Below are 25584 nucleotides of genomic sequence, written 5' to 3' on the forward strand. Positions count from 1 at the left end.
AGCTCCTCAGAGGAGGATTCAGAGACAGATGACCAGTCCTATCCCCCCCCCCCGAGGTGCATGCTCTAACTTGGCAGGGTTATGTTGCTCATATCGTGCGTATGGTATCTTGCATTGCTATGTCATTTGCTTAGTTTAGACATGATTTGTGTGAATGCCACCTGTTTAGTGTCTAATTACCATATATGTGAATTATGCAATGCCATCTTTTTCAAGACATTGTCCCTGTTTGTTTTAGCTTCGTTTGGATTTTAATCACCTGTGGATTCGCTTCAGTGTCGAAGCTGATTCTAGGAATCAGCTTCGCCACCGAAATACACTTTGAGGTGCTTCAGGAAATTGCACTAAAAATGGCTCAAATCTAGATTCAGCTTCACTGGCAAAGCTGATTTCAAATAGTTGTTTGTTTCAGATTTCAGATTCAACTTCACTGGCAAAGCTGAATCTGGTCCCAGAATCTGAAACAAACAGGGCCATTATATATGTGAATTATGCAATGCTATCTTGTTGCGAGGCATTATATATGTGAATTATGCAATGCCATGTTGTTTAGCCAAGCGTCATATATGTGAATTATATCATGTCGTCCTTTTTTGTATTTATCATTGCTTTTGTCAACAATGTTTGTATATTCAACTGCTCTTCCTGTGCATCAGCCATTTGAATTGGTGATGGAGAAATCTGGAGTGAGAACAAGGTCTTCAGACCAGACAATGCTACCTGGTGAAGCAGATATGTTGCTGGTTACAGATAGCTCTTCAGAGGAGGATTCAGAGGCAGATGACTAGTCCTATTATCCCCCTGAGGTGTATGCTCAAACTTGGCAGGGTTATATTACTCATATCATGCATATGTTGTATTGCAATGCTTAGTTTTTACATCATATACACGATATGGAATGCCATCTCCTTAGTTGACACATCATATATGCGATTGCCCTCTGCTCACTTCCTTAGTATATAAATCATATATTTGAATTATATCATGCCATGATGTTTACATAGGAAACATGTATCTGAATTATGGCATGCCAACCCATTTCTAAAGACATAATATAGTTATATCATCTCATCATGTTCACATAGTCATCATATTTTGAATTATGTCATTCTATCTGTGAATTATATCATGCCATCATGTTTCCATCGATGGCATGTTTGTGATTTATGGCACGCCAACCACTTTAATAGACACATCATATAGTTATATCATGTCATCATGTTTACATAGTCATCATATTTTGAAGTATGTCATTCTATCATGTTTAGTTAGCCATCATACATGTGAAATTGTGTCATGCTATCCTGTTTAATTAGCCATCATATATTTGAAATTATGTCCTGTTATTCTGTTTGGTTAGACAACATAAATCTGAATTATTTCATGCCATGTTTTCTTCCCTACTATCCATTGCACCTGTCTATCTTACAATGTCTGTACATTCAATTAGTTTTCTTGTTTGTCAGACATTTCAATTAGAGGGGGTGATGGCAGTATCCGTGGGAGTAAAAACACGGTCTTCAGAAAAGATCGTGCTACCCGTTGACGGAGATGAACCACGGTTGTACTTTCCCAAGAACCAGCCCCACCACACATAACCTAGACTCACGCAGATTGTACCCCTACCCAGTTGGACAGAGAACCAGCTACACCCCTTCTAACCCCAACCCCAGCAGATAATAACCCGGTTCCCGTTGACATAGCACCGTCTCCACCATAGAGCACCCAAACACGAGCAGTTAGTAAGGCAACTGCAGTGCCCAAAGCACGAGGACCACCACTCCGAACCCCAAGTCAACTCTTAAAGCAGAAGAAGAATCATTCTCAAGTCAGGTTCCATAGCTATGGTTCATACTACTTTGCTCTTGCATCACTGTATTTACTCATACCAACTAATTTCAAATTTGAAGGATGCAATTGAAACTCCAATGGTCCGACACGTATGTTTTAAACCTGTTTCTTTAATGTGTTTGCTGTTGTAACTTGCTCTATGTTGATTTCAGTTTCAATTGAATAAACAGTTATGTTCTCATGCCATGCACATTACAAGTGTTTTTATTGTTGTGTAGTTTCCCACACTTATATTCTGTCGATGCTTCTTTGTCTTAAATAGATATGATTCAAACTGTATCTATCTTGATTTGGCAACATAAACTAGAATGATATATACCATACAGTGCCATACTACATAGATATATGTTTGTTTCATGTTGTTATCATGTCCACCTTACTACTGAACTAGTTTACCAAAATGAGTTTCATATAATACATTGTAAACATGTGATGTGTTTGTTTGTTTCTCCTTTAGAACGCGGATAAAATATTGGAAAAGAGTACCCCGTTATGCAATGGTAAAGGAAGTAATGCAGATCAGGTTCAAGATAGTGAGACATCCCTGTTGTTCTCCAAGAAAGATGATAAAAACTATATTGAAGACACTAAGACAACCCCAAAGTCTTGTCTTGATGTACTGTTCGAGTTACTGGCTACTACTGCTGGCACCAGCTCTTCGAACTCGCTGTCTGAATCAGTTCGGCTTCTTGAGTCTCAACTTCAAGTTGAAAGACATCGATCAGATGTTATGCGACAGGAAGCCGAAGGACTGAGGAAGTCCCTGCAGAATTCAGATGCATACTTTCTGATGCAACAACAAGTGCTAGAGGATTTAAGCGCCAAACAAGAGAAAGTTAATAAGCTTGCTAAGCATCTTGCCAGCATTATGGGTACCCAGGATATTGTTTATTGAGCTCTTCTAAAGTGGTTTCAGTTCTGGACTTGTTTTGTTGCAGCGTTTATATGCTGCTTTGTTCCCTATATTTGCACTTGTGGCGAATTTTGATGCCCAGTGGATGTAATATGTGTAATAGCCGTGATAGCCTAGCGTAAGTTGCTTGTTTATTTATTTCCGTTGTCTTGTTTATGTGTTTTCTTGTAGTTAGTGCAGTTCTTTTTCCGCGGTTTGCTAGTGGCCGCAATAACCTATTTTTTAGAACTAGGCCACATTAACAATGGGCTACATATTTACTGTAGTTAACATGGGCCTCCTACGGGCCGTAGAAACAATGGGCCTTCTAAGGGCCATAGAAACAATGGGCCTTCTACGGGGCGTAGACACAATGGGCCTTCTACGGGTTGTATCATCAATGGGCCTTCTACGGGCCGTATGATCGGTTAGCCAAACATGGGCCAATAACAAACCACATTATGGCCGTAAATGGGCTAGAGTTGAAATCGTCCGTTCATGGGCCGACCATAACAGGCTGTCATTAATAGGTCATATTTGATGATGCTATGAAAACGGCCCAATGTATTAACAGGCCACAAACGGGTCGACTGTAACCACGGGCTGTATTTGGCCCACAAGCAGAAAATGACAGTAACATGCCGAAAGTAGACGAATGCTGGAAATGAGCCCAAGAATAAATGGGCCCTGAGAAGGCCGAAACATAAAATGGGCTGGAAACGGCCGAACGGAATAATGGGCCGTTAATGGGTATAAAGTGATACACTGTTCATTACGGGCCAGTTTTACCATGGGTCGTTAATGGGCCGAGGGTTACTAAGGGCCTCATATGGGCCAAAAGACGTCATGGGCCGGAAGTTAAAACGGGCTGGAATTATATTGGACGGCCCAGATGACACTACTGGGCCTAATTCGGATAGGCCGTAAACGGGCCCTGGGTTAGCGGGCTGTAAATGGGCTATATGCGAACAGGCCGTTAACAGGCTTGTTGTGGGACGGCCCGCCACCTTTTGACCAAGTTGAACGGGCCGGCCTTTTCACAGGAATGGGCCTTTGTTGGGCCATGCCATGTGTCGACGTATCATAGGCGCTTTGGGTCCAATGAGTGGATGACATCTGTCCCAACGGTGAGCCGACATGTGTTTCCTCTAGCCAATGATAATTTTACACATGGAAAATCCCCATTGGTCGGGGCTGTTAACGGGTTATCGGATCCAAAACCGGACCCGATAGCTTAACGACATTCCGTTACGGTGGATGCCACATGTCAGTCACCCTTGACAAAAGCACTTCCGTGACGCATGATTTATCGTCATGGAAGTGGACACTTCCGTGATGATAATTTTGGTAATATCATGGAACACTTCTACGACAGCATAGGTATGACTATCTTGATTCTGTCATAAATTTGTCATGGATGTACGTGCATGATAGAAAACTTGACCTACTGTGACAAACACGTATCATCATGGAAGTGTATTTTTTTGTAGTGAATAGTAGTAGATGCAGAATCGTTTCGATCTACTTAACACGGACGTGATGCCTATATTTCATAATCATTGCCTAGATATTCTCATAACTATGCGCTCTTCTATCAATTGCTCGGCAGTAATTTGTTCACCCACCGTAATACATGCTATCATGAGAGAAGCCACTAGTGAAACCTATGGCCCTCGGGTCTCTTTCTTATTATATTGCATCTCTTTTTATTATCGCATCTCGTTTAATATTTAGCAATCTATACAACAAAAATACCAAAAATATTTATCTTATTATCTTTATCAGATCTCACTTTTGCAAGTGGCCGTGAAGGGATTAACAACCCCTTTATCACGTTGGTTGCAAGCTTCTTGATTGTTTGTGCAGGTACTAGGTGACTTGCGTGTAGTCTCCTACTGTATTCATACCTTGGTTCTCAAAAACTGAGGGAAATACTTACGCTACTTTGCTACATCACCCTTTCCTCTTCAAGGGAAAACCAACACATGCTCAAGAGGTAGCAGTCGGTAGAGCAAGAAGTTTCTCCTCAACCTACTGAACCTAGTGGAAATATTTACTATGAAATTCCTTCGGGTATGATAGAGAAACCGCTAGCTAATCCTTATGTAGGAGATGGAACACTACATCCTAATATGCATCTAATCTATTGGATGAAGTTTGTGGACTATTTAAGCTTCTAGGTTTGCCTGAAGATGATTTCAAGAAGAAGGTCTTCCCTTTATCTTTGAAGGGAAAGGCATTGACATGGTATAGGCTATGTGATGATATTGGATCTTGGAATTACAACCGATTGAAATAGGAATTTCATCAAAAGTTTTATCGTATGCATCTGGTTCATCGTGATTGGAATTATATATATATAATTTTCGGCCTCGTGAAGGAGAAAGTATCGCTCAAGCTTGGGGGAGGCTTAACTCAATGTTATATCATGCCCCAATAATTCTCAAGAGAAATTATTATTCATAATTTTTATGCTCAGCTTTCTCGTAATGATCAATCCATTCTCGATACTTCTTGTACTAGTTCTTTTATGAAGAAGACTATTGAATTCAGATGGGATTTATTGGAAAAGAATTAAACATGACTCTGAAGATTGGGAACTCGACGAAGGTAAGGAGTCAGGTATAAACCTTAAGTTTGATTGTGTTAAGTCTTTCATGGATACCGATGCTTTTCGTGAATTTAGCACTAAATATGGACTTGACTCTGAGATAGTAGCTTCTTTCTATGAATAATTTACTACTCACGTTGATCTCCCCAAGGAGAAGTGGTTTAAATATCATCCTCCCATTGAAGTAAAAGTAGTAGACCCTATTAAAGTTGAAGAAGAAACTGTTACTTATAATGTTGATCCTGTTATTCCTACTGCTTACATTGAGAAACCACCTTTTCCTGTTAGGATAAAGGATCATGCTAAAGCTTCAACTGTGGTTCATAAGAGCTATACTATAACACCTACACCCCCTGAACAAATTAAAGTTGAACCTAGTATTGCTATGGTTAAAGATCTCTTGGTCGATAATATTGATGGGCATGTTATTTATTTTGTGATGAAGCTGCTAGAATTGCTAGGACCAATAATAAAGATAAACATAGACCTGTTGTTGGCATGCCTAGTGTTTATGTTAAAATAGGAGATCATTGTTATCATGACTTATGTGATGTGGGTGCTAGTGTGAGTGCAATTCCTTTTACTTTATATCAAGAAATTATGAATCATATTGCACCTACTGAGATAGAAGATATTGATGTTACTATTAAGCTTGCCAATAGAGATACTATATCACCAATCGGGATTGTTAGAGATGTTGAAGTCTTGTGTGGGAAAATAAAATACCCTACTGATTTTCTTGTTCTTGGTTCCCCACAAGATGAATTTTGGCCCATTATATTTGGTAGACTTTTCTTGGACACCATCAACGCTAAGATAGATTGCAATAAAGAAACTGTTAGTGCAAGTTTCGGGGATGTGTCTCATGAGTTTAATTTCTCCAAATTTCATAGACAACCCCATGATAAAGAATTGCCTAGTAAAGATGGAATAATTGGTCTTGCTTCTATTGTCGTGCCTCCTACCGATCCTTTAGAACAATATTTGCTACACCACGAAAATGATATGTTCATGAATGAAAGAAGGGAATTAGATGAGAAATTCTTTAAGCAGATGCCTGTTTTGAAACACTATTTGCCTATTGAGACTCTTGGAGATCCTCTACCACCCAAGAGTGATCTAGTGTTTGATGTTAAGCCATTACCTGATACTTTGAAATATGCTTATCTTGATGAAAAGGAGATATATCATGTTATTATTAGTGCTAACCTTTCAGAGCATGAAGAAAAGAAATTATTGAAAACTCTGAAGAAGCACCGTGCCACTATTGGATATACTCTTGATGATATTAAGGGAATTAGTCACATTCTATGTCAGCACAAAATTAATATGGAGCCAGATGCTAAACCAGTTGTTGATCATCAACGACAGTTAAATCCCAAGATGAAGGAAGTGGTAAGAAATGAAATACTAAAGCTTCTGGAAGTAGGTATAATTTATCCTATTGCTGATAGTAGATGGGTAAGTCCTGTTCATTGTGTCCCTAAGAAGGGAGGTATCACTGTTCCTAATGATAAGAATGAATTGATCCCACAAAGAATTGTTACAGGTTATAGAATGGTAATTGATTTTAGCAAATTAAACAAAACTACTAGGAAAGATCATTACCCTCTACCTTTTATTGATCAAATGCTACAAAGACTATCCAAACATACACACTTTTTCTTTCTAGATGGTTATTCTCAAATACCTGTATCACAAGAGGATCACGAAAATGCAACTTTTACTTTCCCTTTCGGTACCTTCGTGTAACATCCCAAATTTTCAATTTGGAATGTTATACATTAGGTGATCATTGCATATCATATTTTATTGCATTTTGGCTTGATCCTAGAAATTCTACGCAACTCAAGGACCCACAGATAGAGTTGGGGATTTCGTTATTTTCATATTTGAGTTTTCTCAAATTTTGAAAAGAGGGTCGTTTGATTTTAATTATTTTCTCTTCGAATATTTATTTTGTGAAAATAAAAGAGGGGATAAAATGACTTCCCCAAAATAAAGAAATATTGGATATTAATATTAAAATCAATATTATTTTATCGCTATTTTATTTGAATTAGGAAAATATGCCTTTTTCAAAATTGCATTAGAAGCCAAAATAAATGTTCACCTTGTCCGCTAGATTTTTAGAGGACGGGGAAAATTTATTTCAGGATTTTTGGAGTCCGTTTGGTATTTCTTTTCTTCGTTTTTCTGCGCTGTATTATTTAAAAAAAAGTCAACCGACTTACCGGGCTGTGTCCGACTTGGACACTGCGCCCGGGCGGCCTTTTTAAGCCGAGGCCCCGCCGCCAGCCCACCCCGTCCCAAACCCTAGCCCCGACCGCGCCGCTGTCACCGCCGCGCACCGCCGCCCCGCTGCACGCGCCGCCGAAGCCGCCTCGCCGCCCGACCCCGCCGCCGGAGCCGCTCGCCGCCGCCGCCACCAACCCCGCCGCCGATGAGGTAGTCGCCGCTGCCGCCGGTTTTCTTCAGAAAACCGATCGGTTTTTTTCAAAACCCTAGATTTAGATCGGTTTTATTTTTTTCTAGTTTATTTATTTAGCGAACGCCCGTTCGTACGTTCGTTTTAACGAACGGTTTTCACCCGTTAGCCACAGACAGCGAACGTTCGTTCGTTAGCCTGTTCGTCAGTTTTCTTTTTCCAGGGTTTTTCCGTGATTATTTTTGATCGCGATTCCTGCCCAAATCTTCGTTCTAGTATAACTTTTCGCTCGTTTATCGAAATCAGGCGATTCAAGCGCCTAGATCTTTGTTTCGAAGCCCTCTTTCTGTTTAGCCAACTTGAACAAGATTTTGCTACTGTAAAATTTGACCTAAGTCCAGATTAGTAAACGGATCTTGTTTCTTTCGCAGTTTGAGTTTTGTTGCTTCGTTTGGTTTGATTCTTTTTGCAAACCGGAGTTCTTAAGTTCAACTTTCGCAGTTTGAGTTTTGTTGCTTCGTATTTGAGTTTTACCCATGCTTCTAGTTGAGTGCTTATTGTATGCTTGTTTGCTTGCGATAGAGTACCCGTAGTGCGAAGTGTGCTACTACAAGTCTCTAGGTTTCACGGATCATCGGCAAGGCAAGTAACACTTTGATCATACCCTTTTACTACCCAGTTTTACTACATTAGAGCAATCCTCAAACAATTGCATGGTTAGGATCTGATTATTGTGGGTTTTGGGAAGTATATGAGGTAGTACATATTCACCTGTTTATTTTCAAACCTATGGGAGTTACTTCTACATTGCTTATATTGCAATGCTATGCTCGTAGACGTGGACTGGGTTTTAGTGGATTCATGACAGATGTGAGTTATTAATTAATGGTTCAACTTAAGGTGGCAACTTAAATACACATCTAGGTGGATTGCTTGTGGGCACCTGGAGAATCCTATGTTATCCTAGGATATCCCGGAGGACCCGAGTGATCATCCTATGGCCCACCACCCAGGCTCAAAGGGATCATAAGATTATTCATGCTAGAAACTTCTGCGTGTAGCCACAAGCCATTATGGGCTCTGGCATAGTTGAGTAAGTCGCGTGAAGCTCTCGAAGAGGTAGACTAGCAGATGTAGTGGGTTGTAGGTGGTATTGTCTATCCAGAGTAGAGAGTTAATGCTTCAGAAAGACTGTGTCTCAAATCTCCGACCATGGATGTATTCGAGTCTTGTGGGGAAAAGTGTGCAAACCTCTGCAGAGTGTATAAACTAATCATGGTTGGTCGTGTCCCCGGTTATGGACATCTTGAGTATATGGTTCTTGGATTATCATGTTGATCTCATCACTCTTAATATAATTTGATTGGGTTTAATGATGATGTTTAATTGGGATTGAGTTGGAGGAACGTTCTCAATGTTTAACAACTACCATGATAGCTAACTAAAATTTATTCCTTTGTTGTAGGGAAAAATTGGCTTTATGCAAAACTGTAACCCTAGAGCTTACCACCAGCCAAATATGCATGTAGTGATAGCATTTATCCTATTCATTACTCTTGTGTTACCTTGCCAGCATATTCCATGTGCTGACCCGTTTCGGGCTGCAACATTCATGTTGCACACTTTTCAGACGACGAGTAATGTGCCATAGGTCGTTGTCTTTCACTCAGTGATGCCGTTGGAGTTGATGGACTCACTTTATCTTCCAAGCCTTCCACTGTTATCATATTAGATGGCCTTAAGCCATACTTATTGTAATAAGTTCTCTTTTGAGACATTTGATGTAATAGGTGTGTGATTGCTACTCTGTTATAAATCCTCAAGTACTGTGCATGTCAGCGTTACCGATCCAGGGATGACACCGATGCACAGAGATTAGACTGTTTGAGGTCTGGTCGCTACACTTCGCTTATAGATGTATTCCTTTTGATTTCTGTAACGCACCTGCTACCTTTCAAAGATGTATGACTGCTATATTCTCTGACTTTTTTAAAAGATTGTTGAGGTTTTCATGGATGATTTCTCCATATATGGAACTTCTTTTGATGTTTGCTTAAGCAACCTTGATCGAGTTTTGCAGAGATGCGAATACTCTAATCTTGTCTTCAATTGGGAGAAGTGCCACTTTATGGTTAATGAAGGTATTGTCTTGGGATAGAAAATTTCTAAAAGAGGAATTGAAGTTAATAAAGCTAAAGTTGGTGAAAAAATGTCGTGTCCTAAAGATATCAAAGGTATAAGAAGTTTCCTTGGTCATGTTGGTTTCTATAGGAGGTTTATTAAAGACTTTTCTAAAATTTCTAGGCCTCTTACTAATCTTTTGCAAAAAAGATGTTCCATTTTTTATGATGATTGTGTAGAAGCCTTTGAAATACTTAAGTAAGCCTTGATTTCTGCACCTATTGTTCAACCACCTGATTGGAACCTACCCTTTGAAATTATGTGTGATGCTAGTGATTATGCTGTTGGTGTTGTGTTAGGACAAAGAGTTGATAAGAAATTAAATGTTATTCATTATGCTAGTAAAACTCTAGACAGTGCCCAAAGAAATTATGCTACTACTGAAAAATAATTTCTAGCAGTTGTGTTTGCTTGTGATAAGTTTAGATCTTATATTGTTGATTCCAAAGTAACTGTTCACCCCGATCATGCTGCTATTAAATACCTTTTGGAAGAGAAAGATGCTAAACCTAGACTTATAAGATGGGTTCTCTTGCTACAAGAATTTGATTTGCATATTATTGATAGAAAGGGAGCTGAGAACCCCGTAGCAGACAACTTGTCTAGGTTAGAAAATACTCTTGATGACCCAATACCTATTGATGATAGTTTTCCTGATGAACAATTAGCAGTCATAAATGCTTCTCATAATGCTCCTTGGTATGCTAATTTCATTGTTGCTAAATTTATACCGCCTAGTTTCACATACCAGCAAAAGAAAAAGTTTTTCTATCATTTAAGACATTACTATTGGGATGACCCACACCTTTATAAAGAAGTAGTAGATGGTGTTATTAGACGTTGTGTACGTAAGCATGATCAGGAACAAATCCTACGCAAGTGTCACTCCGAGGCCTACGGAGGACACCATGCTGGAGATAGAACTGCACACAAGGTATTACAATCTGGTTTTTATTGGCCTACTCTTTTCAAGGATGCTCATAAGTTTGCCTTGTCTTGTGATGAATGTCAAATAATTGGTAATATTAGTAGACGTCAGGAAATTCCTATGAATTATTCACTTGTTATTGAACCATTTGATGTTTGGGGCTGTGATTATATAGGACCTTTTCCTTCCTCTAATGGGTATACACATATTTTAGTTGTTGTTGATTATGTTACTAAGTGGGTAGAAGATATTCCAACTAGTAGTGTTGATCATAACACTTCTTTTAAAATGCTTAAAGAAGTTATTTTTCTGAGGTTTGGAGTCCCTAGATATTTAATGAATGATGGTGGTTCACATTTTATTCATGGTGCTTTCCATAAATTGCTTGCTATGTATGATGTGAACCAAAGAATTGCATCACCTTATCATCCTCAATCTAGTGGTCAAGTAGAATTGAGCAACAGAGAAATTAAATTGATCTTGCAAAAGACTGTTAATAGATCTAGAAAGAATTGGTCTAAGAAACTTGATGATGCATTATGGGCTTATAGAACTGCTTTTAACAAAAACCCATGGGTATATCTCCGTATAAAATGGTTTATAGGAAAGCATGTCACTTACCTCTCAAACTAGAATATAAAGCTTATTGGGAAATTAAAGAGCTCAACTATGATTTCAAACTTGAAGGTTAGAAGAGGTTATTTGACATTAGCTCACTTGATGAATGGAGAACCCAAGCCTATGAAAATGCCAAGTTGTTTAAAGAAAAGGTTAAAAGATGGCATGACAAAAGGATACAAAAGCATGAATTTAATGCAGGTGACCATGTCTTGCCATACAACTCTCATTTAAGATTTTTTGCAGGAAATATTCTATCTAAATGGGAAGGTCCTTACATTATCGGGGAGGTTTATCTTTCTGGTGCCATCAAGATCAACAACACCGAAGGCACCAACCTGAAGGTGGTAAACGGGAAAAGAATCAAACATTATTTCTCAGGTACTCCCATAAATGTTGAAGCCAATATTATTAATACCATAACACTGGAGGAGTACATAAGGAAGACCCACCAGAATGTTTCGGACTCCGAAAAGGAATAGGTATGTGGTAAGGTAAGTAAACCGACTCCAAAACTTTTCCAATGGCAATTTTACTCTGTTTTGGAATATTTAAAAAATTAGGAAAATAAAAAGTAGTCTGAAAAGTGCACGAGGAGGCAGCAAGCCCTGGGGGCGCGCCCTACCCCCCTGGGTGCACCTCCTAGGCTTGTGAGCACCTCGTGTGCCTCTCAGACTCTGTTTTCTTGTGGTACACTCCTTTTGGTCGTAAAAATTCATTATATAATCTCCTGAAGGTTTTGACCACTGTACCATGGCAAAATCCTCTGTTCTCATTTCGAGCTGCTTTTCTGACAGATCTGGAGGCATGTCATCGAAGGGAGAGAGCTATGTAGCTCATTACATTGCAGACCCCAAGGTTTACGAGGATGTGGAGCATCATTGTTGGACCACGGAGGAAGAAGAAGACTACAATGCGAAGGGAAAGGAAGAGACAAGTTTAGATGAAGAGGAAGTCCCACTACCCCAACCTGGGGACATGCACATGGAGTTTAAAAAGTCAAGTCTCCCTAATAAAGCAAGGAAACCTAAGATCGAGTTTATCCCTTTTCGTATTTTGCAGGAGAACAAGCAAGAACTATGCAAAAAGATATTAATACTAGAGCAGGAGATCGATGACGTGAAGGAGGAAAATTCCATCCTCAAGCGTAAGCTGAGGAAAAAGGGCAAGCCTACAACATCATCAACTCCATCACCATCACCTCCAAATAAAGAGATCTAAATACATAGGTATGGGCACTCCTCTTGGCAACTGCCAAGATTGGAGGAGGTGCCCCGGTATCGTATCACCATCATATCTTTACCTTTATCGTTTTTCTTAGTTCGAATCTTTTGGTAATATCTTGATCTAGTAGAATAAAAGTTTGAGTATGATTTAGTCTTTGAGATTTGCTTTGTGTTCTACCTTTGTAATTGAGTCTGTGAGTTATATAATAAAGAGTACTTTTGAGCTGAGGGCTTTGCTTTCTTGCTATGATCTTGAGAGAAAAGAAAAATAAAAGAATAAAAAGATCATATAATGATCTTATGGAGGGTGATGACTTCACATATAAAGAGTATGATGAATAAAATTTGTTGAGAGTTGACAAACACAGTTTTGGTCATTGTTGCAATTAATAGGAAGTGATAAAGAAAGAGAGGTTTCACATATAAATATACTATCTTGGACATCTTTTGTGATTGTGAGCACTCATTAAAATATTATATGCTAAAGAGTTGATGTTGGACAAGGAAGACAACATAATGAGTTATGTTTTCTTATATCCGAATAGAAGTTATATTGTCATGGATCCTCCAACATGTTGAGCTTGCTTCTCATCCCATGCTAGCCAAATATTTTGCACCAAGTAGATATACTACTTGTGCATCCAAACATCCCTTAAACCAGTTTTGCCATGAGAGTCCACTATACCTACCTATGGATTGAGTAAGATCCTTCAAGTAAAGTTGTCATCCATGCAAGCAATAAAAATTGCTCTCTAAATATGTATGAGCTTTTAGTGTGGAGAAAATAAGCTTTATACGAACTTGTGATGTGGAAGAAATAAAAGCGATGGACTGCATAATAAAGTTCTTTATCACAAGCGGCAATATAAAGTGACATTCTTTTGCATTAAGATTTTGTTCATCCAACCATAAAAGCGCATGACAACCTCTGCTTCCCTCTGCGAAGGGCCTATCTTTTACTTTTCCCTTCTACCCTTATACAAGAGTCATGGTGATCATCACCTTTCCTTTTTACACTTTTCCTTTTTGGCAAGCACTATGTGTTGGAGAAAGATCCAGATATATATATATACTAGCAAAAATGCCCGTGCATTGCAATGGGATAATAATAATAATAATAGTAATAATAATATGAAAACCACCTCCTCTGTTACACTGTTGACGCCATTTATTCCCCCCTACACCCCCATCATAGTGGTTGTTATCCTGCTTTCCGCAATCAATGACGTTGGTCTTTCATCTCATCAACAGGTCTAAATGTGGTCAATCTCAAAATGCAAATGCCCGCGCATTGCAACGGGAAAAAACTTCGACGTGGATTCAAATATAATAAGAATTCTAAAATGTTGCTCATTTTACAATTCGACTCGGTGCGCCACTTCTTCTTTCCAACTCTAACAAATTTTCTATGAATATAGATAGAAGAAGGGAACGTAATCCTAAGAACATATAGCTCACTTCATATTTCTCCTATTCCTCCTTCCTTGAGTAGGTTGCAACCGGAAAAAACTTTGACGTGGATTCAAATTTAATGAGAATTGTGAAATGTTGCTCATTTTACAAATCGGCTCGGTGCGCCACTTCTTCTATCCAACTCTAAAAAAATTATATATGAATATAGATAGACGAAGGGAACGTAATTCTAAAAACATATAGTTCACTTCATATTTTTCCTATTCCTCTTTCCTTGAGTAGTGGGTATTCCTTACATTTGTAGTGATGTAGTATAAAAATGATGTTATTGTCGTCATGTCCACCAGAGTTTCAGTAAAAGAACAAAAAAGAAAATTAGCCAGAATGAAGAATGGAAGGAAAAACTTGTGGAACTCACAAATTTTTGTTAATTCCCTCACTTCAGATCTGTTCAATTAAGTTTTCAAAAAATAGAGTTGTTCAATTAACACACTTGATTTTCTGTTTAAAATTAGATTAGCAACACAAAGTCTCGATCTTGAAATAAAAATAAAATAACACAGCACAATGATTAATTTTCCACAATCCCGTTTAAGTAGGAGTCATTTTTTTTGCGACCATTGAATCTAGTTTTCCACATTACTGCTTTCAAATTAGGCCACGAATCTGTTTAAAATCAGATTAGTAACACAAAGTCTCGAGCTTCAAATTAAAATAAAATAACACAGCTCAATGATTAATTTTCCACAATCCCGTTTAAGTAGGAGTCATTTTTGTTTTGCGACCTTTAAATCTAGTTTTGCACATTCCTGCTTTCAAATTAGGCCATGAATCTCCCACAATTCCGGCAAGCAGCGTGCAATCAGGCCATGAAGTCAAATTGTCCCACACAATAATCCTGCTTTAATCACAGTCCTGAAATTCATCCTTCATTTAACTTAATGCCGAAGATATCCCTCAATTTCTTCCTTTAATAATTACTCAAGCATCATGAAGTTGTGCATCCTTCCTTCTATGTTCATGCCCTAATCACATCCCCAGCCTCTTTCTTATAATCTTGTTCGCGTTGTCACGGACAACTTTCTTAGATTTCTTTTAAGTTTTAATGCCCAAGACAGCCCAGCCTCTTATAACCTTGTCCGCTCTCACGTTAACCATTCTTAGGCAACTTGCTGGTCATACAGGAGAATTTCTACATATATAAAGGGCTACAAATTGATCTAAACGAACGATGTGGGACTAATCTAACATAAAATATGGATGCTCACCTGCTGAGTTCGGTCACCTCCGGCAACGCGGCTTGCAGCCCAGAAAAGGCCTAACACTCAATTTGGGAAGGCCCAGTAGTACAATTTTTCAAGCCCAGTGAAGCACTGCAGGTTAGTGGTACAACTATTTCATTAACACGAACGACGTGGTTCAAACAACATCATATGCTAGTGCGATTGGTCGCACTATTGGGCCCTGAAGTGGAGGTCTTGGGTTCGATTTCAGAGGACCGGGTTTATTTGCCTGATTTTTTTTCCAATTCCAATTCCAATTCGAAAGCCAACAAGTAAAATTCCAAACGAAGGGAGTTAAATCTGGAGCGCATTGAAGAAAAAACCTGAAAGCGTAAATTCACGGGAAGAAGCATATTGTGACGGTGAACCTAACAAAGTCAATCTGTGCTTTATTATTAGGGATATATATATATGTATAGATATATCCACTCGGATGTAGGTTATCATAAAGTATTATTGTTGACATTACCCTTGAGGTAAAAGGTTGGGAGGCAAAATTATAAGCCCCTATCTTTCTCTGTGTCCGACAGAGGCTTTGAACTCATAAGTATCAGATAACCCACAAGTATAGGGGATCGCAACAGTTTTAGAGGGTAGAGTATTCAACCCAAATTTATAGATTCGACACAAAGGAAGCCAAAGAATATTTGAAGGTATTAGCAGCTGAGTTGTCAATTCAACCACACCTAGAGATTAATTATCTGCAGCAACGTGATCAGTAGCAAAGTAATATGATAATTTTGATAATAGTAGCAGTAGCAACGGTAACGGTAACAGTGATAGCAGTAATTTTGTAGCAATTGTAATAGTGATGATAGCAGTAGTAACTTAACAATATAGGATAAATTCGTAGGCATTGGATCGGTGACTTGTTGGATAATATTCATCATGAGACAGTTATAACCTAGGGCGATATGGCACTAGCTCCAGTTCATCAATGTAATGTAGGCATGTATTCCGTAAATAGTCATACGTGCTTATGGAAAGAACTTGCATGACATATTTTGTCCAACCCTCCTGTGCCAGCGGGGTCCTATTGGAAACTAAGGGATATTAGGGCCTCCTTTTAATAGAGAACCGGAACAAAGCATTAACACACGGTGAATACATGAACTACTAAAACTACGGTCATCACCGGGAGTGGTCCCGACTATTGTCACTCCAGGGTTGCTGGATCATAACACGCAGTAGGTGACTATAACTTGCAAGATCGGATCTAGAACATGGATATAATGGTGATAACATAAACGGTTCAGATCTGAAATCATGGCACCCAGGCCCAAAGTGACAATCATTAAGCATGGCAAAGTCATAGCAACATCAATCTTAGAACATAGTGGATACTAGGGATCAAGCCCTAACAAAACTAACTCGATTACATGATGAATCTCATCCGACTCCTCACCGACCAGCGAGCCTATGAAAGAATTACTCACTCTCGGTGGGGAGCATCATGGAATTCGTGATGGAGAAGGGTTGGTGATGACGAAGAACGGAGATCCCCCTCTCTGGACCTCCAAACGAACTCCAGATTTGGCCTCCCGATGAAGAACATGAGGTGACGGCGGCTCCGTCTCGTGGATCAATATAATTCTTTCTCCCTGATTTTTTCTAGAAAAATAGGATTTTATAGCGTCAGTTTCAGGGTTTGCAGGGCCACCAGGTGGGGACAACCCACCTGGGCGCGCCAGGAGAGGGGGGCGCCCTGGTGGGTTGCGCCCATCCAGGTGCCCCTCTCTGGTAGGTCTTGGCTCCAGAAATTCTTTATTGTATAAAAATTCCTCGCAAAGTTTCGTTCCATTACGAGAACATTTATTTCTACACAAAAACAACACCATGGTACTTCTACTGAAAACAGCGTTAGTCCGGGGTTAGTTTCATTCAAATCATGCAAATTAGAGTCCAAAACAAGAGGAAAAGCGTTACGAAAAGTAGATAAGTTGGAGACGTATCAACTCCCCCAAGCTTAAACCTTTGCTTGTCCTCAAGCAATTCAGTTGATAAATTGAAAGTGAAAAGAAAAATATCTATGAACTCTTTTGCTCTTGTTTGCATAAATAATCTTAAATAGCACCCAGGTTTTCAGCCAACATTATAATTAACCATGCCGACAATAACTCTTAAAGATTATACTAACTCATATCAATGACATAATCATCAAGCGAGCAATAATAAGATATCTCAAACGGCAACACGTTGGCAAAACAACCATGATATAATATGACAATAGTGGTATCTCGCTAGCCCTTTCTGAGACCACAAAACATAAATGCAGTGCACCTCCAAAGTTCAAGCAGCGAATAAACATTGTAATTCATGGTAGAAAAGATCCAGTCATGACGCACCCAACATTAGCTACATATAATGCATAAGTCATGACAGTAGTGCTCTCAGATTCTAGCGCTTATTTTAGAAGGTGACGACACAACATAAAAGTAAATAGATAGTCCCTTCGTAGAGGGAAGCACTGATTTGCAGAGGTGTCAGAGCTCAAGTTTTTAAAACAGAGGTAAATGATATTTTGAGACATGCACCCTTTTCATTTACTTCACGACCATCAGTTATCAATATCTTCCATGATAAGCACGCTAGTGGTGGTTTTCCCAAGCAATAAAAGTAAATTTGTTGACTCTATTGGGAGTTTTTTTTTGATTATTTGTAAGCTTTTTCTGTTTGCAGTTTGGGACTGGGCACCCCTATTACCGCCCTTTTCTCATGCGATGGCGAGTGAATGAACACTCGACCTGAGAATAACCCGCTTAGCATGGAAGATACCGACCACCTCCTGTCATTCCATGAACGATCCGGGCACACAAAAAGGATATTTTTTAGAAGTTTTTAGAGGTGGCACATGCAAATTTACTTAGGATGGCAGGGTAATACCGCATATAGGTAGGTATGGTGGACTCATTTGGAATAACTTTGGGTTTAAGGTTTTTGAGGTACAAGCAGAATTCCCACTTAGTACAGGTGAAGGCTAGCAACTAGATTGAGAAGCGGACAGCTAGAGAGCAACAACGGTCATGAACATGCATTATGCATAAGTAACATTGGACACTAGCATGAGTAGGATATGAACACCATGAACATAAATATCATAGAGGCTATGTTGGTTTTGATTCAACTACATGCATGAACATGTGCCAAGTCAAGTCACTCGAACATTCAAAGGAGGATACCATATCATCATACTAGATCACAATCATTTTAATGCAATGTTGATATCCAAGATAAATCATTATCCACTCCTAGCTACTTATACATGGCATGAGAAACTATATTCTCTAATTGTCATTGAAAACATGTTTAATCATAATGGGCTGAATCATGGATACTAGGTTAAACATATTTACACAAACAGAACAAGTCGACTTCATACCAGTTTCTCTCTGCCACGGCCAGTTCATCGAATATCGTCATTATTGCCTTTCACTTGCATGACCGAACGATGTGAAAATAATAATAATAATAATAATAGTGCAAGAGTGCCATGGACTAAGATGGAATCTGCAAAACATTTTATTCAACACGAGAAGACAAGGTAAAATGGGCTCCTTATTAATTCAACAGTTATTCATATGAGAGCCACTCAACATTTTCATAGTGGTCTTCTCCTTGATACAACTCGAATAAAAAGAAAAGAAGTTTAGAGAAACACACTGAAATATTTTTGGAGTTTTTGGTTTTTGACGGTGTCCTGGACTAGGGGGTACTCACCATGTCGTGTCCCGACTAGCTGGATCGGGCCGAGGACCCCCATGGCGGTTCACTTATGGGCCACTTCGGGCAGCCCATGCCGCATACAAGGACGATTCCACAAGTCTTGGCACCCAAGACAAGGACTCCTCTAAACCCTAGGCCTCTGGTGTGTTATATAAACCGAGGCGAGGCTAGTCAATAGAACATCTCATATTCATTACTACAATATCATGGTAGATACATGTACTATGTACTATCCCCATATGAATACATCCAAAGCAGGACGTAGGGTTCTACCTCTATCAAGAGGGCATGAACCTGGGTAAATCTCATGTCCATGTTATCATCGCTCCAAGACGCCTAGCTTAGGACCCCTACTACGAGATATCCCGGATATAGAACCGACATTGGTGCTTCCATTGAGAGCCTGCTGGCAGTCGCCACGGTGCGATGGGAATTCGGATTGTCTCTGGTGCGATCTATGCATCAAAGCCGAGCTTCATGGTTGATGTCGGTATCTTTGTCACTGGCTCGACTGGTCACCTTGGCTGGACCGAGGACCGCGCTCCACGTTAGATCAACAAGATCATACAGATACTTTCATCATCATCAGCTCAAATCTCAACCAAGACCATGAAAAAGTCATCCATGTAGCCTGGGGCTCATCGTCAACATTGCCCTCGTGTGATCGCACAGTTGTACAGCAGACTTGTTTTCACTGCCACCATCTCCTCGGGAGTCGATTTAACAAACCCTTGGGTGGAATTGTGCGGAATTGAGTATACAACGACCTTGTAAAATTTCGTCGCCTTCTGATGGAGGACTCTCCGGCGATCTATAATATACCGGAGGCCTGTCGAGTCTGGATGGGAATCTGGACGAGTTTAGGGCGTGGTCTCCAGAGCCTAGCTCGGTGGTTATTTTGAAGATCCAACCGTTCATCTCCTGTGGAGTTTGCATATCTACCACCTCTCAAAATTTCAGCTCGATGCGACCGTTGAAACTCTAGGAACCTTCCGATTAGTGCATCACCTTTTGGATCTATTTTCTGTGCAAATACAAATCCGACCTGAGTTCATCTTTCTTCATGAACGGAATATTGGACAACCTTTTTGGAAGAATCTCTTTCTAGGGTATTGTGCATTGTTCTTAAACATGTGCTCATAAAATTTTAAGCCTTCTCTAAGGTATTATTCACCATTACGCTGGTGTCAAACCAGTCCGGCAACATTGCTCCACGGCTGCCAACCTGCGCTAGACACGTAGTTGCTTTGTTGAGCCGAGCTCGACTTCTTCGGATCATCTTGGTGAGCCGAACAAGAGTTCAGCATCACGAAGGATAAATCATCACCAACATCGCGTCCCACGGATTACACGGGGCGGGCACATCGGCATCGTCGCACGATCACTTCATCAAGCCGACATTGACCGCGTCACCATTGACCGCGTCACTAGTCATGACCTGCATTGGCATGGCCTCACTGTTGCTTCTTCAAGCCTATGTTCATCACGCCGAAATGCTTCAACACCTCGGCTGACATGGCAGCTGCAACGTCTCCTTGCCGACCCGCTCCGTCACCTCGGCTAGACCGGGGGCTTCGCCATCTCTTCATCAACATACTCCTTAGACTTCGGCGTCACCAGCCGACCAGCTTCATCACGTTAGCTGGACCGGGGGCTTTGCCTCGGCGACCCAACCTTTGCTAGCATCGCCATGCCGTTGCTTCATCGCCCATCAGGCAATGGGTGTGCGGATCGAGTCCCAATTTTGGGAGTAACCTTTCTTCAGATTGCTACAATAGATAAACTAGGTGCTATTAATCCTAGTAATTTTTTCTTGCTTGGGTTTACTTTTTCCAATGAATTATTACTCTGGTTTGTTCCATCATATGTACATAGGTCCGTCAAGTGATGGCCGCATTCACGATGGTTGCGTGATGGTTCGGTTAGTTTCCCATCCGCAGTTCGGCGAACGCCTCGTGGACTTTGACCACCCTGTGAATACAGGCTTTGTCACACCAGCGCCCTGCACCGACATTGGCTTCGAAGCCAGGCCACATCTCTTTACGAAAACTATTTTGCGTAAATTAATTATGCGAGGTTTTTCTTCTATATTTATATTATTATTTTTTGGACTGCACTATTTTACATGTGTACGTAATCGACTTCGACTGCATCGCGCGGTCACTATGGCAAGCCGACACCGTCGTCCCAATCGGTGTAAATCGGCTCGCGTGATCACCTTGTTAGTTGAATTGCCATACCGACATGTTCGGTTGCCTCGGGGACTTCGGCATCGCTGAGAGAGCTCTACTTCATCGAGTGTTCGGCACATGGACCATATTTCTTTTATTACTCACTTTGCATAAATTATTAATTATGCAACGAATTATTATTTTATTTTATTATTATTACTATTATCTCCGGCTTGCACTATTTTTTGTGCACATGTAAATGATCCGGGTTGGGCAGCGCTATCACCTCGGTGTACCGACGTACCGCGTCACCTCGGCTGGACTTAGGCTTCGTCATCACTTCATTAACCCACACCACAGACTTCGGCGTCATATTGTCGGCCTGCTCCGTCGCCTCAGTCGGACTGGAGGTTCCACCCCGTCACATTAGCCGTGCTATGTCGCCACTTCGGAGTGCCGAGTTCTTCGCTCCGCCACCTCAGGACTGGCTTGGGGGCTGGGACCTCATCCCACCGTAAGCTCAGGCCACGCATCAACATCGAGCACATTAACTAGCTAAGTCGCTTCCATGCTCAGTTTTTTTAATTCTTGTTCGGTTTGACCAGACAATATATTTATGCTAAAATATGTTTGTCAAAAACGAGGTTCGTTCAAAACCACTTTTGTTTGCCCATGTTAACTGGGGCTCTTAAATTTATATGAGCCATTTTATAATAAGTGTTCTTCTTCTAAGTCGTTGCAAAGTCTTTTTCTACCACTCCTTTCTCGACTCGAGTGTGTGGTCAATAGCCGGATAGCCTGTTTTGTCTCTAATGCTGCTCGAGTTTAGTTCGCTAAACTAGCTTAAAGAGAAGTACTCCGCCTTCGGTATAGGAGGTTGCAGCCGTAGGCTGACCTGCTTGAAGTCTTGAGATCGGATGTGTTATATTAATGCACGACAGAAGCACAAAAGTAAGACCAATTTTCGGATTGGCACCAAATGACTTGATTTAGTTCAGGCATAAAGTTTTCACTGAAGTTTTTTGGTTTTCCAAGCCTATGACACTTTTAAACTATTTGTGTGTTTCCAGCAAAGGTCTCGCAGTGCAACACCGGACACCTTTAGATATTCGTCAAAAACATTCTCGGATATTGTTATATATGCATCGGTTTCGAATTGTGTCTTCGGTCAATAGTTGGGTTGCCCGGATCCTGTGCTTGCCTCCTATGTCCCTCTTTGCTCGGCTAGGTGCGCAAAGGGAGAACCACTACGATTGTCCTTCCAGCTCGAATGGTTAAGCACCTCAGTGGAGAAAGACAAAAACTGACTGTCACAATGGGCGTAAACTGGTCAGCGATCCGATGACGGTGTCAAACTATAGATCAATACCGATTACCCCGTGATAAATTGTGGGCCTTTCATAACATTGGCCGAAGTGTTAATGGCTAGACTTCGGTTGGTGCCGAACACTAACCGGGGGCTCGTAGCTAGCTTCCCTAGTTTAAAACTCCTATGACTAAGTGAAAGTTATAGCATATATGATTGCCTTGTTTCTGCTAACACAACCGCCTTCGGGCACTGAGACGTCGGCTAAGGGTTGTCTTGTTACTACGGAAACACCCTGTGTAGAATCTACAAAGGGGTAGAAGTCGACGATGGGCCACTTTGAAATGATAAACGGTCGCAACGGAGACAAAATAAATATCATCAGCGTTTGTATTCATTATACAAGCATTGCCTTTGGTAATTATTGTTATAAAGCCATAAATATGCATCAAATTTGACTTAAGATTTTGGCCAAGCTGGGTTGCGTGGCTCCCGTGTTTAACCCTACATTCCCGATTGTTCGTCTAGGGGGTAAAGGGAGCACCTCTGCGATTGTTACTACCGGGTCATCCGGATTGGTACCTCAGACTGGGTGAAGCCAAAAGCTAGCTATCTTAAGAATATAATTCGTTTGCAATGACGGAAGTGAAAATTTAGGTTCACTAAAGACCACATAGTTTGGGAACTTTCCCCAAACTAAATACTCAATATTTTTCTCCCGCGTTGCTCGGAGGTGAGGTTTCATGATCATGGTCGGCATGACAACCCAAAGAAAGGAACCGATAGCGGGACTATTTTCTTTGGAAGATGTTTTTTACATTACATAGTAATATAACATTCTCTCTGCATACCTTTGTTTATAAAACTGTATGGCCGGATTACCTTGTTTATCGTAAATCTTTGCCCTCATAAAGGCTTTATAAAGTGTGACAAACACTACCCGACTACTAGCCGAGGAGGTTGAAGCCAATGGTTGGTCAACAAAGTTTTGTACAATGCGGATCCAAGCATTAATAATGTAGAGTACTTGGATATGTAGAATCATTACACATAATTTGTGATTTTACTCCGGATATCGAACCTTAATTCCGCCACTCGTGCCCAAATTAAGGCTCGGGGGCTACTGGGCTTCGGGCTTATCATTTACTAATATTAAAGGGGCACATTGATCCCCTGATCTGGTGTTGCCACTCGACCAGTGTCTCGGGGGCTACTGCATTGCCTATTCAATACAGAAAATTCAAAGTGCTCAGTGTTCGGCTTGACCGAACTATGGGCAAACGCATCTTCGGACAATAATAAGTACCATCTGGGACTTATCCGGCATCAAGCTAATATATTACATCGACTTCTCAAAACCCTCTCTCAAGGTCCCGTTCACCGATCACTATTTTCTCTAATATATTAGACCGTGTTTCTGTTCGTAAGTATGATGTCGACCTAGGAATTGATCCTCAGGCCGATTTCACAAATCAACCTAAGTCTTAGGGGCTACTGGGTCAGCAGTTTGATTTTAGAGAAAATTCCTTATTTGACACTGTCTTAAAATCTGGTTCCTTATTTGACATTGGAAAAGTTTTTCTTCCCTATTTGACACTAGTCCTAAATTTTATTCCCTATACGGCGCTTCCGTCCATTTTGAGACTAAATGACACCTGAAAAGACGATTTTGCCCCTCATGCGGTATGTCTGTGCGCACGCGTGTGTGCTGTTGCGTGTGTGGGTGCACGCGCACATGTGTGCTGCTGCTGCATGTGTGTGTGCATGTGTGCTGCTGCGTGTGTGTTTGCTACTGCGTGTGTTCGTGCTTGCGCGCGTGAGTGTGTTGTTGCGTGCCTATGTGCTGCCTGCGTGTGTGCTGCTGCTGCTGTGTGGTGTGCTGCGTGCATGTGTGTTGCTGCGTGTGTGTGCGCGCGTGCATGTGTGTTGCTGCATGTGTGTGCGTGTGTGTGTGCACGCACGCCTACGTGTTGTTGCGTGTGTGTGCGCGTGCGTGTGTTTTGGTGCATGTGTATGTATTGATGCGTGTGTGCTCCTGCCCTCGCACTAATGCTGCATGTGTGCTCTATTGCCCCCCACACACATACCACATGAGGGGCAAAAGAGTCTTTTCAGGTGCCATTTAGGCTCAAAATGGATGGAAATGTCATATAGGGAATAAAATTTAAAACTTGTGTCAAATAGGGAAGAAAAACTTTTCCAGTGTCAAATAAGGAAGCAGATTTTAAGATAGTGTCAAATAAGGAATTTTCACTTGATTTTATCCTTTAGGTGCATCCCGGATATTAGGCCAACACGCACCTTGAGGGCTACTGGCTATACATCTCGGCAGAGAATACATTGCACAAATTGGAATTAAATTCATATAAATCAGCCCATGACCGAGGTGGTGCACGACCTCGGATACAGTCTGACGTTGGTGCTCGACTGCAAAAGATGCCTCAGAAGTAGTCCGGCATAAAGCTCGGTTGCAAGTGGCTAGCTCCATAGAGGGCATCTCCGGCATTAAGCATGGCTATACCCTTTTAACTTTTTCAAGACCGAGGTAATCTATGACACTTCGGATACAGTCCGGCATTGGAGCTCGGATACATTCCGGCATTGGATCTCGGAAGCGGTCCGACGTTGGTGCTTGGCTGCAAAAGATATCTCGGATGCAGTCCGGCATTGGAGCACGGTCACAAGAGGACACCGCCGCATGGGAACAACTTCAAACCCGAGGTGTGGCGTAAAAAATAACAAGGCATTGCTAAAGTCCGAAAACTCGAAGGGGCTCCACGGATACCCGACGTGTAGACTATTAGGATTCACTTCGGCAATCCTCAAGATCGAAGATGAGAAGATTTGTTGAACCAGTTTTGAAGACCGGCGACCGAAGATGAAGAACAGTTCGGAAGAATTGAGGAGCGTCCCCAACTTCAAGACCGGTTCAGGGGGCTACTGACGGTGTCCT

This window comes from Triticum urartu, chromosome 7A, assembly GCF_056163025.1.
Source record: "Triticum urartu cultivar PI428250 chromosome 7A, HENAU_Tu73, whole genome shotgun sequence".
In the NCBI taxonomy this organism is placed as follows: Eukaryota; Viridiplantae; Streptophyta; class Magnoliopsida; order Poales; family Poaceae; genus Triticum; species Triticum urartu.